Genomic DNA, 12,500 nt, shown 5'->3' with positions numbered 1-12,500 from the left:
AATGGCATAGTTGACCTTGCCATAATTGACCTTGGCATAGTTGAATAATGGCATAGTTGACCTTGCCATAATTGACCTTGGCATAGTTGAATAACGGCATAGTTGACCTTGCCATAATTGACCTTGGCATAGTTGAGTAACGGCATAGTTGACCTTGCCATAATTGACCTTGGCATAGTTGAATAACGGCATAGTTGAATAAAGGCATAGTTGACCTTGGCATAGTTGAATAATGGCATAGTTGACCTTGGCATAGTTGAGTAACGGCATAGTTGACCTTGGCATAGTTGAGTAACGGCATAGTTGACCTTGCCATAATTGACCTTGGCATAGTTGAATAATGGCATAGTTGACCTTGCCATAATTGACCTTGGCATAGTTGAATAATGGCATAGTTGACCTTGCCATAATTGACCTTGGCATAGTTGAATAACGGCATAGTTGACCTTGCCATAATTGACCTTGGCATAGTTGAATAACGGCATAGTTGACCTTGCCATAATTGACCTTGGCATAGTTGAATAACGGCATAGTTGACCTTGGCATTGTTGACCTTGGCATAGTTAAATAACAGCATAGTTTATCTTGGCATAGTTGAAATGCATAAAATACAATAAAATGGACATACAGAGAACCCCCAAAATCAAAGTCTTTGCCACTCCTAACAGCTAATTGGGATTTTGAGCACATTCAAATCTGATGAATTGTGATGCCAAAAGAGGCACTTCTCATGGGAAAAACACACACACATATTGGTGCATTGAATACACAGGGATAGGCCAAGGAGCTCCATAGCACACACACGTATTGGTACATTGAATACACAGGGATAGGCCAAGGAGCTCCATAGCACCTCCGCTTCCCCTGGGAAAAGCACACCCACATATTGGTGCATTGAACACACAGGGATAGGCCAAGGAGCTCCATAGCACCTCCGCATGTCACTGCGATGTATGGTTGGCATATAGTTGCAGCAACACACAACTTATTTGGTAGGCAAACAATTTTTATGTAAACATGCCATCAGCCACGCTCACAGGAAGTGAGGTAATTGAGATTGTGTGCGTTGTGGACATGATCAGTGTTTTGGCCACGTCTTCCTAGACCTAGACTCTTCCTTGATTAAATTCATGTCAATGTTGGTGTACATGATGCCAAGATGTTGATTCTTAACCCTCTAGGCGCCACGGTCGACTTAAGTCGACAAGATGCAGTACTGTTTGTGTGTGTGTGTAGGATGGACTGGTCAAGGCGGATATGGAGAAGTTGACGTTCCACGTGGTGTGTGTGTGTGTGTGTGTGTGTAGGATGGACTGGTCAAGGCGGATATGGAGAAGTTGACGTTCTACGCGGTGTGTGTGTGTGTGTGTGTGTGTGTGTGTGTGTGTAGGATGGACTGGTCAAGGCGGATATGGAGAAGTTGACGTTCTACGCGGTATGTGTGTGTGTGTGTGTGTGTGTAGGATGGACTGGTCAAGGCGGATATGGAGAAGTTGACGTTCTACGCGGTGTGTGTGTGTGTGTGTGTGTGTGTGTGTAGGATGGACTGGTCAAGGCGGATATGGAGAAGTTGACGTTCTACGCGGTGTGTGTGTGTGTGTGTGTGTGTAGGATGGACTGGTCAAGGCGGATATGGAGAAGTTGACGTTCTACGCGGTGTGTGTGTGTGTGTGTGTGTGTGTGTGTGTGTGTGTAGGATGGACTGGTCAAGGCGGATATGGAGAAGTTGACGTTCTACGCGGTATGTGTGTGTGTGTGTGTGTGTGTAGGATGGACTGGTCAAGGCGGATATGGAGAAGTTGACGTTCTACGCGGTGTGTGTGTGTGTGTGTGTGTGTGTGTGTAGGATGGACTGGTCAAGGCGGATATGGAGAAGTTGACGTTCTACGCGGTGTGTGTGTGTGTGTGTGTGTGTGTGTGTGTGTAGGATGGACTGGTCAAGGCGGATATGGAGAAGTTGACGTTCTACGCGGTGTGTGTGTGTGTGTGTGTAGGATGGACTGGTCAAGGCGGATATGGAGAAGTTGACGTTCTACGCGGTGTGTGTGTGTGTGTGTGTGTGTAGGATGGACTGGTCAAGGCGGATATGGAGAAGTTGACGTTCTACGCGGTGTGTGTGTGTGTGTGTGTGTGTGTGTGTGTGTAAGATGGACTGGTCAAGGCGGATATGGAGAAGTTGACGTTCTACGCGGTGTGTGTGTGTGTGTGTGTAGGATGGACTGGTCAAGGCGGATATGGAGAAGTTGACGTTCTACGCGGTGTGTGTGTGTGTGTGTGTGTGTAGGATGGACTGGTCAAGGCGGATATGGAGAAGTTGACGTTCTACGCGGTGTGTGTGTGTGTGTGTGTGTGTGTAGGATGGACTGGTCAAGGCGGATATGGAGAAGTTGACGTTCTACGCGGTGTGTGTGTGTGTGTGTGTGTGTAGGATGGATTGGTCAAGGCGGATATGGAGAAGTTGACGTTCTACGCGGTGTGTGTGTGTGTGTGTGTGTGTGTGTGTGTGTGTGTGTGTGTGTGTGTGTAGGATGGACTGGTCAAGGCGGATATGGAGAAGTTGACGTTCTACGCGGTGTGTGTGTGTGTGTGTGTAGGATGGACTGGTCAAGGCGGATATGGAGAAGTTGACGTTCTACGCGGTGTGTGTGTGTGTGTGTGTGTGTGTGTGTGTGTGTGTGTGTAGGATGGACTGGTCAAGGCGGATATGGAGAAGTTGACGTTCTACGCGGTGTGTGTGTGTGTGTGTGTGTGTGTGTGTGTGTGTGTGTGTGTAGGATGGACTGGTCAAGGCGGATATGGAGAAGTTGACGTTCTACGCGGTGTGTGTGTGTGTGTGTGTGTGTGTGTGTGTGTGTAGGATGGACTGGTCAAGGCGGATATGGAGAAGTTGACGTTCTACGCGGTGTGTGTGTGTGTGTGTGTGTGTGTGTGTGTGTGTGTGTGTAGGATGGACTGGTCAAGGCGGATATGGAGAAGTTGACGTTCTACGCGGTGTGTGTGTGTGTGTGTGTAGGATGGACTGGTCAAGGCGGATATGGAGAAGTTGACGTTCTACGCGGTGTGTGTGTGTGTGTGTGTGTGTGTGTGTGTGTGTGTGTGTAGGATGGACTGGTCAAGGCGGATATGGAGAAGTTGACGTTCTACGCGGTGTGTGTGTGTGTGTGTGTGTGTGTGTGTGTGTGTGTGTGTGTGTGTAGGATGGACTGGTCAAGGCGGATATGGAGAAGTTGACGTTCTACGCGGTGTGTGTGTGTGTGTGTGTGTGTGTGTGTGTGTGTGTGTGTGTGTGTGTGTGTGTGTAGGATGGACTGGTCAAGGCGGACATGGAGAAGTTGACGTTCTACGCGGTGTGTGTGTGTGTGTGTGTGTGTGTGTGTGTAGGATGGACTGGTCAAGGCGGATATGGAGAAGTTGACGTTCTACGCGGTGTGTGTGTGTGTGTGTGTGTGTGTGTGTGTGTAAGATGGACTGGTCAAGGCGGATATGGAGAAGTTGACGTTCTACGCGGTGTGTGTGTGTGTGTGTGTGTGTGTGTGTGTGTGTGTGTGTGTGTGTGTGTAGGATGGACTGGTCAAGGCGGATATGGAGAAGTTGACGTTCTACGCGGTGTGTGTGTGTGTGTGTGTGTGTGTGTGTGTGTGTGTGTGTGTGTAGGATGGACTGGTCAAGGCGGATATGGAGAAGTTGACGTTCTACGCGGTGTGTGTGTGTGTGTGTGTGTGTGTGTGTGTGTGTGTGTGTGTGTAGGATGGACTGGTCAAGGCGGATATGGAGAAGTTGACGTTCTACGCGGTGTGTGTGTGTGTGTGTGTGTGTGTGTGTGTGTGTGTGTGTGTGTGTGTGTGTGTGTGTGTGTGTAGGATGGACTGGTCAAGGCGGATATGGAGAAGTTGACGTTCTATGCGGTGTGTGTGTGTGTGTGTGTGTGTGTGTGTGTAGGATGGACTGGTCAAGGCGGATATGGAGAAGTTGACGTTCTACGCGGTGTGTGTGTGTGTGTGTAGGATGGACTGGTCAAGGCGGATATGGAGAAGTTGACGTTCTACGCGGTGTGTGTGTGTGTGTGTGTGTGTGTGTGTGTGTGTGTGTGTGTAGGATGGACTGGTCAAGGCGGATATGGAGAAGTTGACGTTCTACGCGGTGTGTGTGTGTGTGTGTGTGTGTGTGTGTAGGATGGACTGGTCAAGGCGGATATGGAGAAGTTGACGTTCTACGCGGTGTGTGTGTGTGTGTGTGTGTGTGTGTGTGTGTGTGTGTGTAGGATGGACTGGTCAAGGCGGATATGGAGAAGTTGACGTTCTACGCGGTGTGTGTGTGTGTGTGTGTGTGTGTGTGTGTGTAAGATGGACTGGTCAAGGCGGATATGGAGAAGTTGACGTTCTACGCGGTGTGTGTGTGTGTGTGTGTGTGTGTGTGTGTGTGTGTGTGTAGGATGGACTGGTCAAGGCGGATATGGAGAAGTTGACGTTCTACGCGGTGTGTGTGTGTGTGTGTGTGTGTGTGTGTGTGTGTGTGTGTGTGTGTAGGATGGACTGGTCAAGGCGGATATGGAGAAGTTGACGTTCTACGCGGTGTGTGTGTGTGTGTGTGTGTGTGTGTGTGTGTGTGTGTGTGTGTGTAGGATGGACTGGTCAAGGCGGATATGGAGAAGTTGACGTTCTACGCGGTGTGTGTGTGTGTGTGTGTGTGTGTGTGTGTGTGTGTGTGTGTGTGTGTGTAGGATGGACTGGTCAAGGCGGATATGGAGAAGTTGACGTTCTATGCGGTGTGTGTGTGTGTGTGTGTGTGTGTGTGTGTAGGATGGACTGGTCAAGGCGGATATGGAGAAGTTGACGTTCTACGCGGTGTGTGTGTGTGTGTGTAGGATGGACTGGTCAAGGCGGATATGGAGAAGTTGACGTTCTACGCGGTGTGTGTGTGTGTGTGTGTGTGTGTGTGTGTGTGTGTGTAGGATGGACTGGTCAAGGCGGATATGGAGAAGTTGACGTTCTACGCGGTGTGTGTGTGTGTGTGTGTGTGTGTGTGTAGGATGGACTGGTCAAGGCGGATATGGAGAAGTTGACGTTCTACGCGGTGTGTGTGTGTGTGTGTGTGTGTGTGTGTGTGTGTAGGATGGACTGGTCAAGGCGGATATGGAGAAGTTGACGTTCTACGCGGTGTGTGTGTGTGTGTGTGTGTGTGTGTGTGTAGGATGGACTGGTCAAGGCGGACATGGAGAAGTTGACGTTCTACGCGGTGTGTGTGTGTGTGTGTGTGTGTGTGTGTGTGTGTGTGTGTGTGTAGGATGGACTGGTCAAGGCGGATATGGAGAAGTTGACGTTCTACGCGGTGTGTGTGTGTGTGTGTGTGTGTGTGTGTGTGTGTGTGTGTGTGTGTGTGTGTAGGATGGACTGGTCAAGGCGGATATGGAGAAGTTGACGTTCTACGCGGTGTGTGTGTGTGTGTGTGTGTGTGTGTGTGTGTGTGTGTGTGTGTGTAGGATGGACTGGTCAAGGCGGATATGGAGAAGTTGACGTTCTACGCGGTGTGTGTGTGTGTGTGTGTGTGTGTGTGTGTGTGTGTGTGTGTGTAGGATGGACTGGTCAAGGCGGATATGGAGAAGTTGACGTTCTACGCGGTGTGTGTGTGTGTGTGTGTGTGTGTGTGTGTGTGTGTGTGTGTGTAGGATGGACTGGTCAAGGCGGATATGGAGAAGTTGACGTTCTATGCGGTGTGTGTGTGTGTGTGTGTGTGTGTGTGTGTAGGATGGACTGGTCAAGGCGGATATGGAGAAGTTGACGTTCTACGCGGTGTGTGTGTGTGTGTGTAGGATGGACTGGTCAAGGCGGATATGGAGAAGTTGACGTTCTACGCGGTGTGTGTGTGTGTGTGTGTGTGTGTGTGTGTGTGTGTGTAGGATGGACTGGTCAAGGCGGATATGGAGAAGTTGACGTTCTACGCGGTGTGTGTGTGTGTGTGTGTGTGTGTGTGTAGGATGGACTGGTCAAGGCGGATATGGAGAAGTTGACGTTCTACGCGGTGTGTGTGTGTGTGTGTGTGTGTGTGTGTGTGTGTGTGTAGGATGGACTGGTCAAGGCGGATATGGAGAAGTTGACGTTCTACGCGGTGTGTGTGTGTGTGTGTGTGTGTGTGTGTAGGATGGACTGGTCAAGGCGGACATGGAGAAGTTGACGTTCTACGCGGTGTGTGTGTGTGTGTGTGTGTGTGTGTAGGATGGACTGGTCAAGGCGGATATGGAGAAGTTGACGTTCTACGCGGTGTGTGTGTGTGTGTGTGTGTGTGTGTGTGTGTGTGTGTGTGTGTAGGATGGACTGGTCAAGGCGGATATGGAGAAGTTGACGTTCTACGCGGTGTGTGTGTGTGTGTGTGTGTGTGTGTGTGTGTGTGTGTGTGTGTAGGATGGACTGGTCAAGGCGGATATGGAGAAGTTGACGTTCTACGCGGTGTGTGTGTGTGTGTGTGTGTGTGTGTGTGTGTGTGTGTGTGTGTGTGTGTGTGTGTGTGTGTAGGATGGACTGGTCAAGGCGGATATGGAGAAGTTGACGTTCTATGCGGTGTGTGTGTGTGTGTGTGTGTGTGTGTGTGTAGGATGGACTGGTCAAGGCGGATATGGAGAAGTTGACGTTCTACGCGGTGTGTGTGTGTGTGTGTAGGATGGACTGGTCAAGGCGGATATGGAGAAGTTGACGTTCTACGCGGTGTGTGTGTGTGTGTGTGTGTGTGTGTGTGTGTGTGTGTGTGTAGGATGGACTGGTCAAGGCGGATATGGAGAAGTTGACGTTCTACGCGGTGTGTGTGTGTGTGTGTGTGTGTGTGTGTAGGATGGACTGGTCAAGGCGGATATGGAGAAGTTGACGTTCTACGCGGTGTGTGTGTGTGTGTGTGTGTGTGTGTGTGTGTGTGTGTGTAGGATGGACTGGTCAAGGCGGATATGGAGAAGTTGACGTTCTACGCGGTGTGTGTGTGTGTGTGTGTGTGTGTGTGTGTGTAAGATGGACTGGTCAAGGCGGATATGGAGAAGTTGACGTTCTACGCGGTGTGTGTGTGTGTGTGTGTGTGTGTGTGTGTGTGTGTGTGTAGGATGGACTGGTCAAGGCGGATATGGAGAAGTTGACGTTCTACGCGGTGTGTGTGTGTGTGTGTGTGTGTGTGTGTGTGTGTGTGTGTGTGTGTAGGATGGACTGGTCAAGGCGGATATGGAGAAGTTGACGTTCTACGCGGTGTGTGTGTGTGTGTGTGTGTGTGTGTGTGTGTGTGTGTGTGTGTGTAGGATGGACTGGTCAAGGCGGATATGGAGAAGTTGACGTTCTACGCGGTGTGTGTGTGTGTGTGTGTGTGTGTGTGTGTGTGTGTGTGTGTGTGTGTGTGTAGGATGGACTGGTCAAGGCGGATATGGAGAAGTTGACGTTCTATGCGGTGTGTGTGTGTGTGTGTGTGTGTGTGTGTGTAGGATGGACTGGTCAAGGCGGATATGGAGAAGTTGACGTTCTACGCGGTGTGTGTGTGTGTGTGTAGGATGGACTGGTCAAGGCGGATATGGAGAAGTTGACGTTCTACGCGGTGTGTGTGTGTGTGTGTGTGTGTGTGTGTGTGTGTGTGTAGGATGGACTGGTCAAGGCGGATATGGAGAAGTTGACGTTCTACGCGGTGTGTGTGTGTGTGTGTGTGTGTGTGTGTAGGATGGACTGGTCAAGGCGGATATGGAGAAGTTGACGTTCTACGCGGTGTGTGTGTGTGTGTGTGTGTGTGTGTGTGTGTGTGTGTGTGTAGGATGGACTGGTCAAGGCGGATATGGAGAAGTTGACGTTCTACGCGGTGTGTGTGTGTGTGTGTGTGTGTGTGTGTGTAGGATGGACTGGTCAAGGCGGACATGGAGAAGTTGACGTTCTACGCGGTGTGTGTGTGTGTGTGTGTGTGTGTGTGTGTGTGTGTGTGTGTGTAGGATGGACTGGTCAAGGCGGATATGGAGAAGTTGACGTTCTACGCGGTGTGTGTGTGTGTGTGTGTGTGTGTGTGTGTGTGTGTGTGTGTGTGTGTGTAGGATGGACTGGTCAAGGCGGATATGGAGAAGTTGACGTTCTACGCGGTGTGTGTGTGTGTGTGTGTGTGTGTGTGTGTGTGTGTGTGTGTGTGTAGGATGGACTGGTCAAGGCGGATATGGAGAAGTTGACGTTCTACGCGGTGTGTGTGTGTGTGTGTGTGTGTGTGTGTGTGTGTGTGTGTGTGTAGGATGGACTGGTCAAGGCGGATATGGAGAAGTTGACGTTCTACGCGGTGTGTGTGTGTGTGTGTGTGTGTGTGTGTGTGTGTGTGTGTGTGTAGGATGGACTGGTCAAGGCGGATATGGAGAAGTTGACGTTCTATGCGGTGTGTGTGTGTGTGTGTGTGTGTGTGTGTGTAGGATGGACTGGTCAAGGCGGATATGGAGAAGTTGACGTTCTACGCGGTGTGTGTGTGTGTGTGTAGGATGGACTGGTCAAGGCGGATATGGAGAAGTTGACGTTCTACGCGGTGTGTGTGTGTGTGTGTGTGTGTGTGTGTGTGTGTGTGTAGGATGGACTGGTCAAGGCGGATATGGAGAAGTTGACGTTCTACGCGGTGTGTGTGTGTGTGTGTGTGTGTGTGTGTAGGATGGACTGGTCAAGGCGGATATGGAGAAGTTGACGTTCTACGCGGTGTGTGTGTGTGTGTGTGTGTGTGTGTGTGTGTGTGTGTAGGATGGACTGGTCAAGGCGGATATGGAGAAGTTGACGTTCTACGCGGTGTGTGTGTGTGTGTGTGTGTGTGTGTGTAGGATGGACTGGTCAAGGCGGACATGGAGAAGTTGACGTTCTACGCGGTGTGTGTGTGTGTGTGTGTGTGTGTGTGTGTGTGTGTGTGTAGGATGGACTGGTCAAGGCGGATATGGAGAAGTTGACGTTCTACGCGGTGTGTGTGTGTGTGTGTGTGTGTGTGTGTGTGTGTGTGTGTGTGTGTGTGTGTGTGTGTGTAGGATGGACTGGTCAAGGCGGATATGGAGAAGTTGACGTTCTACGCGGTGTGTGTGTGTGTGTGTGTGTGTGTGTAGGATGGACTGGTCAAGGCGGATATGGAGAAGTTGACGTTCTACGCGGTGTGTGTGTGTGTGTGTGTGTGTGTGTGTGTGTGTGTGTGTGTGTGTGTGTGTGTGTAGGATGGACTGGTCAAGGCGGATATGGAGAAGTTGACGTTCTACGCGGTGTGTGTGTGTGTGTGTGTGTGTGTGTGTGTGTGTGTGTGTGTGTGTGTGTGTGTGTGTGTGTGTGTGTGTGTGTGTGTGTGTGTGTAGGATGGACTGGTCAAGGCGGATATGGAGAAGTTGACGTTCTACGCGGTGTGTGTGTGTGTGTGTGTGTAGGATGGACTGGTCAAGGCGGATATGGAGAAGTTGACGTTCTACACGGTGTGTGTGTGTGTGTGTGTGTGTGTGTGTGTGTGTGTGTGTAGGATGGACTGGTCAAGGCGGATATGGAGAAGTTGACGTTCTATGCGGTGTGTGTGTGTGTGTGTGTGTGTGTGTGTGTGTGTGTGTGTGTGTGTAGGATGGACTGGTCAAGGCGGATATGGAGAAGTTGACGTTCTACTTGGTGTGTGTGTGTGTGTGTGTGTGTGTGTGTGTAGGATGGACTGGTCAAGGCGGATATGGAGAAGTTGACGTTCTACGCGGTGTGTGTGTGTGTGTGTGTGTGTGTGTGTGTGTGTGTGTGTGTGTGTGTGTGTGTGTGTGTGTGTGTGTAGGATGGACTGGTCAAGGCGGATATGGAGAAGTTGACGTTCTACGCGGTGTGTGTGTGTGTGTGTGTGTGTGTGTGTGTGTGTGTGTAGGATGGACTGGTCAAGGCGGATATGGAGAAGTTGACGTTCTACGCGGTGTGTGTGTGTGTGTGTGTGTGTGTGTGTGTAGGATGGACTGGTCAAGGCGGATATGGAGAAGTTGACGTTCTACGCGGTGTGTGTGTGTGTGTGTGTGTGTGTGTGTGTAGGATGGACTGGTCAAGGCGGATATGGAGAAGTTGACGTTCTACGCGGTGTGTGTGTGTGTGTGTGTGTGTGTAGGATGGACTGGTCAAGGCGGATATGGAGAAGTTGACGTTCTATGCGGTGTGTGTGTGTGTGTGTGTGTAGGATGGACTGGTCAAGGCGGATATGGAGAAGTTGACGTTCTACGCGGTGTGTGTGTGTGTGTGTGTGTGTGTGTGTGTGTGTGTGTGTGTAGGATGGACTGGTCAAGGCGGATATGGAGAAGTTGACGTTCTACGCGGTGTGTGTGTGTGTGTGTGTGTGTGTGTGTGTGTAGGATGGACTGGTCAAGGCGGATATGGAGAAGTTGACGTTCTACGCGGTGTGTGTGTGTGTGTGTGTGTGTGTGTGTGTGTAGGATGGACTGGTCAAGGCGGATATGGAGAAGTTGACGTTCTACGCGGTGTGTGTGTGTGTGTGTGTGTGTGTGTGTGTGTAGGATGGACTGGTCAAGGCGGATATGGAGAAGTTGACGTTCTACGCGGTGTGTGTGTGTGTGTGTGTGTGTGTGTGTGTAGGATGGACTGGTCAAGGCGGATATGGAGAAGTTGACGTTCTACTTGGTGTGTGTGTGTGTGTGTGTGTGTGTGTGTGTGTAGGATGGACTGGTCAAGGCGGATATGGAGAAGTTGACGTTCTACGCGGTGTGTGTGTGTGTGTGTGTGTGTGTGTGTGTGTGTGTGTGTGTGTGTGTGTGTGTGTAGGATGGACTGGTCAAGGCGGATATGGAGAAGTTGACGTTCTACGCGGTGTGTGTGTGTGTGTGTGTGTGTGTGTGTGTGTGTGTGTGTGTGTGTAGGATGGACTGGTCAAGGCGGATATGGAGAAGTTGACGTTCTACGCGGTGTGTGTGTGTGTGTGTGTGTGTGTGTGTGTGTGTAGGATGGACTGGTCAAGGCGGATATGGAGAAGTTGACGTTCTACGCGGTGTGTGTGTGTGTGTGTGTGTGTGTGTGTAGGATGGACTGGTCAAGGCGGATATGGAGAAGTTGACGTTCTACGCGGTGTGTGTGTGTGTGTGTGTGTGTGTGTGTGTAGGATGGACTGGTCAAGGCGGATATGGAGAAGTTGACGTTCTATGCGGTGTGTGTGTGTGTGTGTGTGTAGGATGGACTGGTCAAGGCGGATATGGAGAAGTTGACGTTCTACGCGGTGTGTGTGTGTGTGTGTGTGTGTGTGTGTGTGTGTGTGTGTGTGTGTGTGTGTGTAGGATGGACTGGTCAAGGCGGATATGGAGAAGTTGACGTTCTACGCGGTGTGTGTGTGTGTGTGTGTGTAGGATGGACTGGTCAAGGCGGATATGGAGAAGTTGACGTTCTACGCGGTGTGTGTGTGTGTGTGTGTGTGTGTGTGTGTGTGTAGGATGGACTGGTCAAGGCGGATATGGAGAAGTTGACGTTCTACGCGGTGTGTGTGTGTGTGTGTGTGTGTGTGTGTGTGTGTAGGATGGACTGGTCAAGGCGGATATGGAGAAGTTGACGTTCTACGCGGTGTGTGTGTGTGTGTGTGTGTGTGTGTGTGTAGGATGGACTGGTCAAGGCGGATATGGAGAAGTTGACGTTCTACGCGGTGTGTGTGTGTGTGTGTGTGTGTGTGTGTGTGTGTGTGTGTGTGTAGGATGGACTGGTCAAGGCGGATATGGAGAAGTTGACGTTCTACTTGGTGTGTGTGTGTGTGTGTGTGTGTGTGTGTGTAGGATGGACTGGTCAAGGCGGATATGGAGAAGTTGACGTTCTACGCGGTGTGTGTGTGTGTGTGTGTGTGTGTGTGTGTGTGTGTGTGTGTGTGTGTGTGTGTGTGTGTGTGTGTGTGTAGGATGGACTGGTCAAGGCGGATATGGAGAAGTTGACGTTCTACGCGGTGTGTGTGTGTGTGTGTGTGTGTGTGTGTGTGTGTGTGTAGGATGGACTGGTCAAGGCGGATATGGAGAAGTTGACGTTCTACGCGGTGTGTGTGTGTGTGTGTGTGTGTGTGTGTGTAGGATGGACTGGTCAAGGCGGATATGGAGAAGTTGACGTTCTACGCGGTGTGTGTGTGTGTGTGTGTGTGTGTGTGTGTAGGATGGACTGGTCAAGGCGGATATGGAGAAGTTGACGTTCTACGCGGTGTGTGTGTGTGTGTGTGTGTGTGTAGGATGGACTGGTCAAGGCGGATATGGAGAAGTTGACGTTCTATGCGGTGTGTGTGTGTGTGTGTGTGTAGGATGGACTGGTCAAGGCGGATATGGAGAAGTTGACGTTCTACGCGGTGTGTGTGTGTGTGTGTGTGTGTGTGTGTGTGTGTGTGTGTGTGTAGGATGGACTGGTCAAGGCGGATATGGAGAAGTTGACGTTCTACGCGGTGTGTGTGTGTGTGTGTGTGTGTGTGTGTGTGTAGGATGGACTGGTCAAGGCGGATATGGAGAAGTTGACGTTCTACGCGGTGTGTGTGTGTGTGTGTGTGTGTGTGTGTGTGTAGGATGG

The 12,500-nt window shown here is 50.7% G+C and overlaps 1 protein-coding gene across 2 annotated transcripts in view; it reads left to right on the top strand.

Moving 5' to 3' along the window:
- efr3a (EFR3 homolog A (S. cerevisiae)) overlaps positions 1-12,500 on the top strand; it is a 72,903-nt gene that overhangs the window by 9,648 nt on the left and 50,755 nt on the right. The gene's annotated exons all lie outside the window — the stretch shown is intronic.

This window comes from Sardina pilchardus, chromosome 2 (genome assembly GCF_963854185.1).
Source record: "Sardina pilchardus chromosome 2, fSarPil1.1, whole genome shotgun sequence".
Classification (NCBI taxonomy): domain Eukaryota; kingdom Metazoa; phylum Chordata; class Actinopteri; order Clupeiformes; family Clupeidae; genus Sardina; species Sardina pilchardus.
This window is presented reverse-complemented; position numbering and strand designations above follow the sequence as displayed.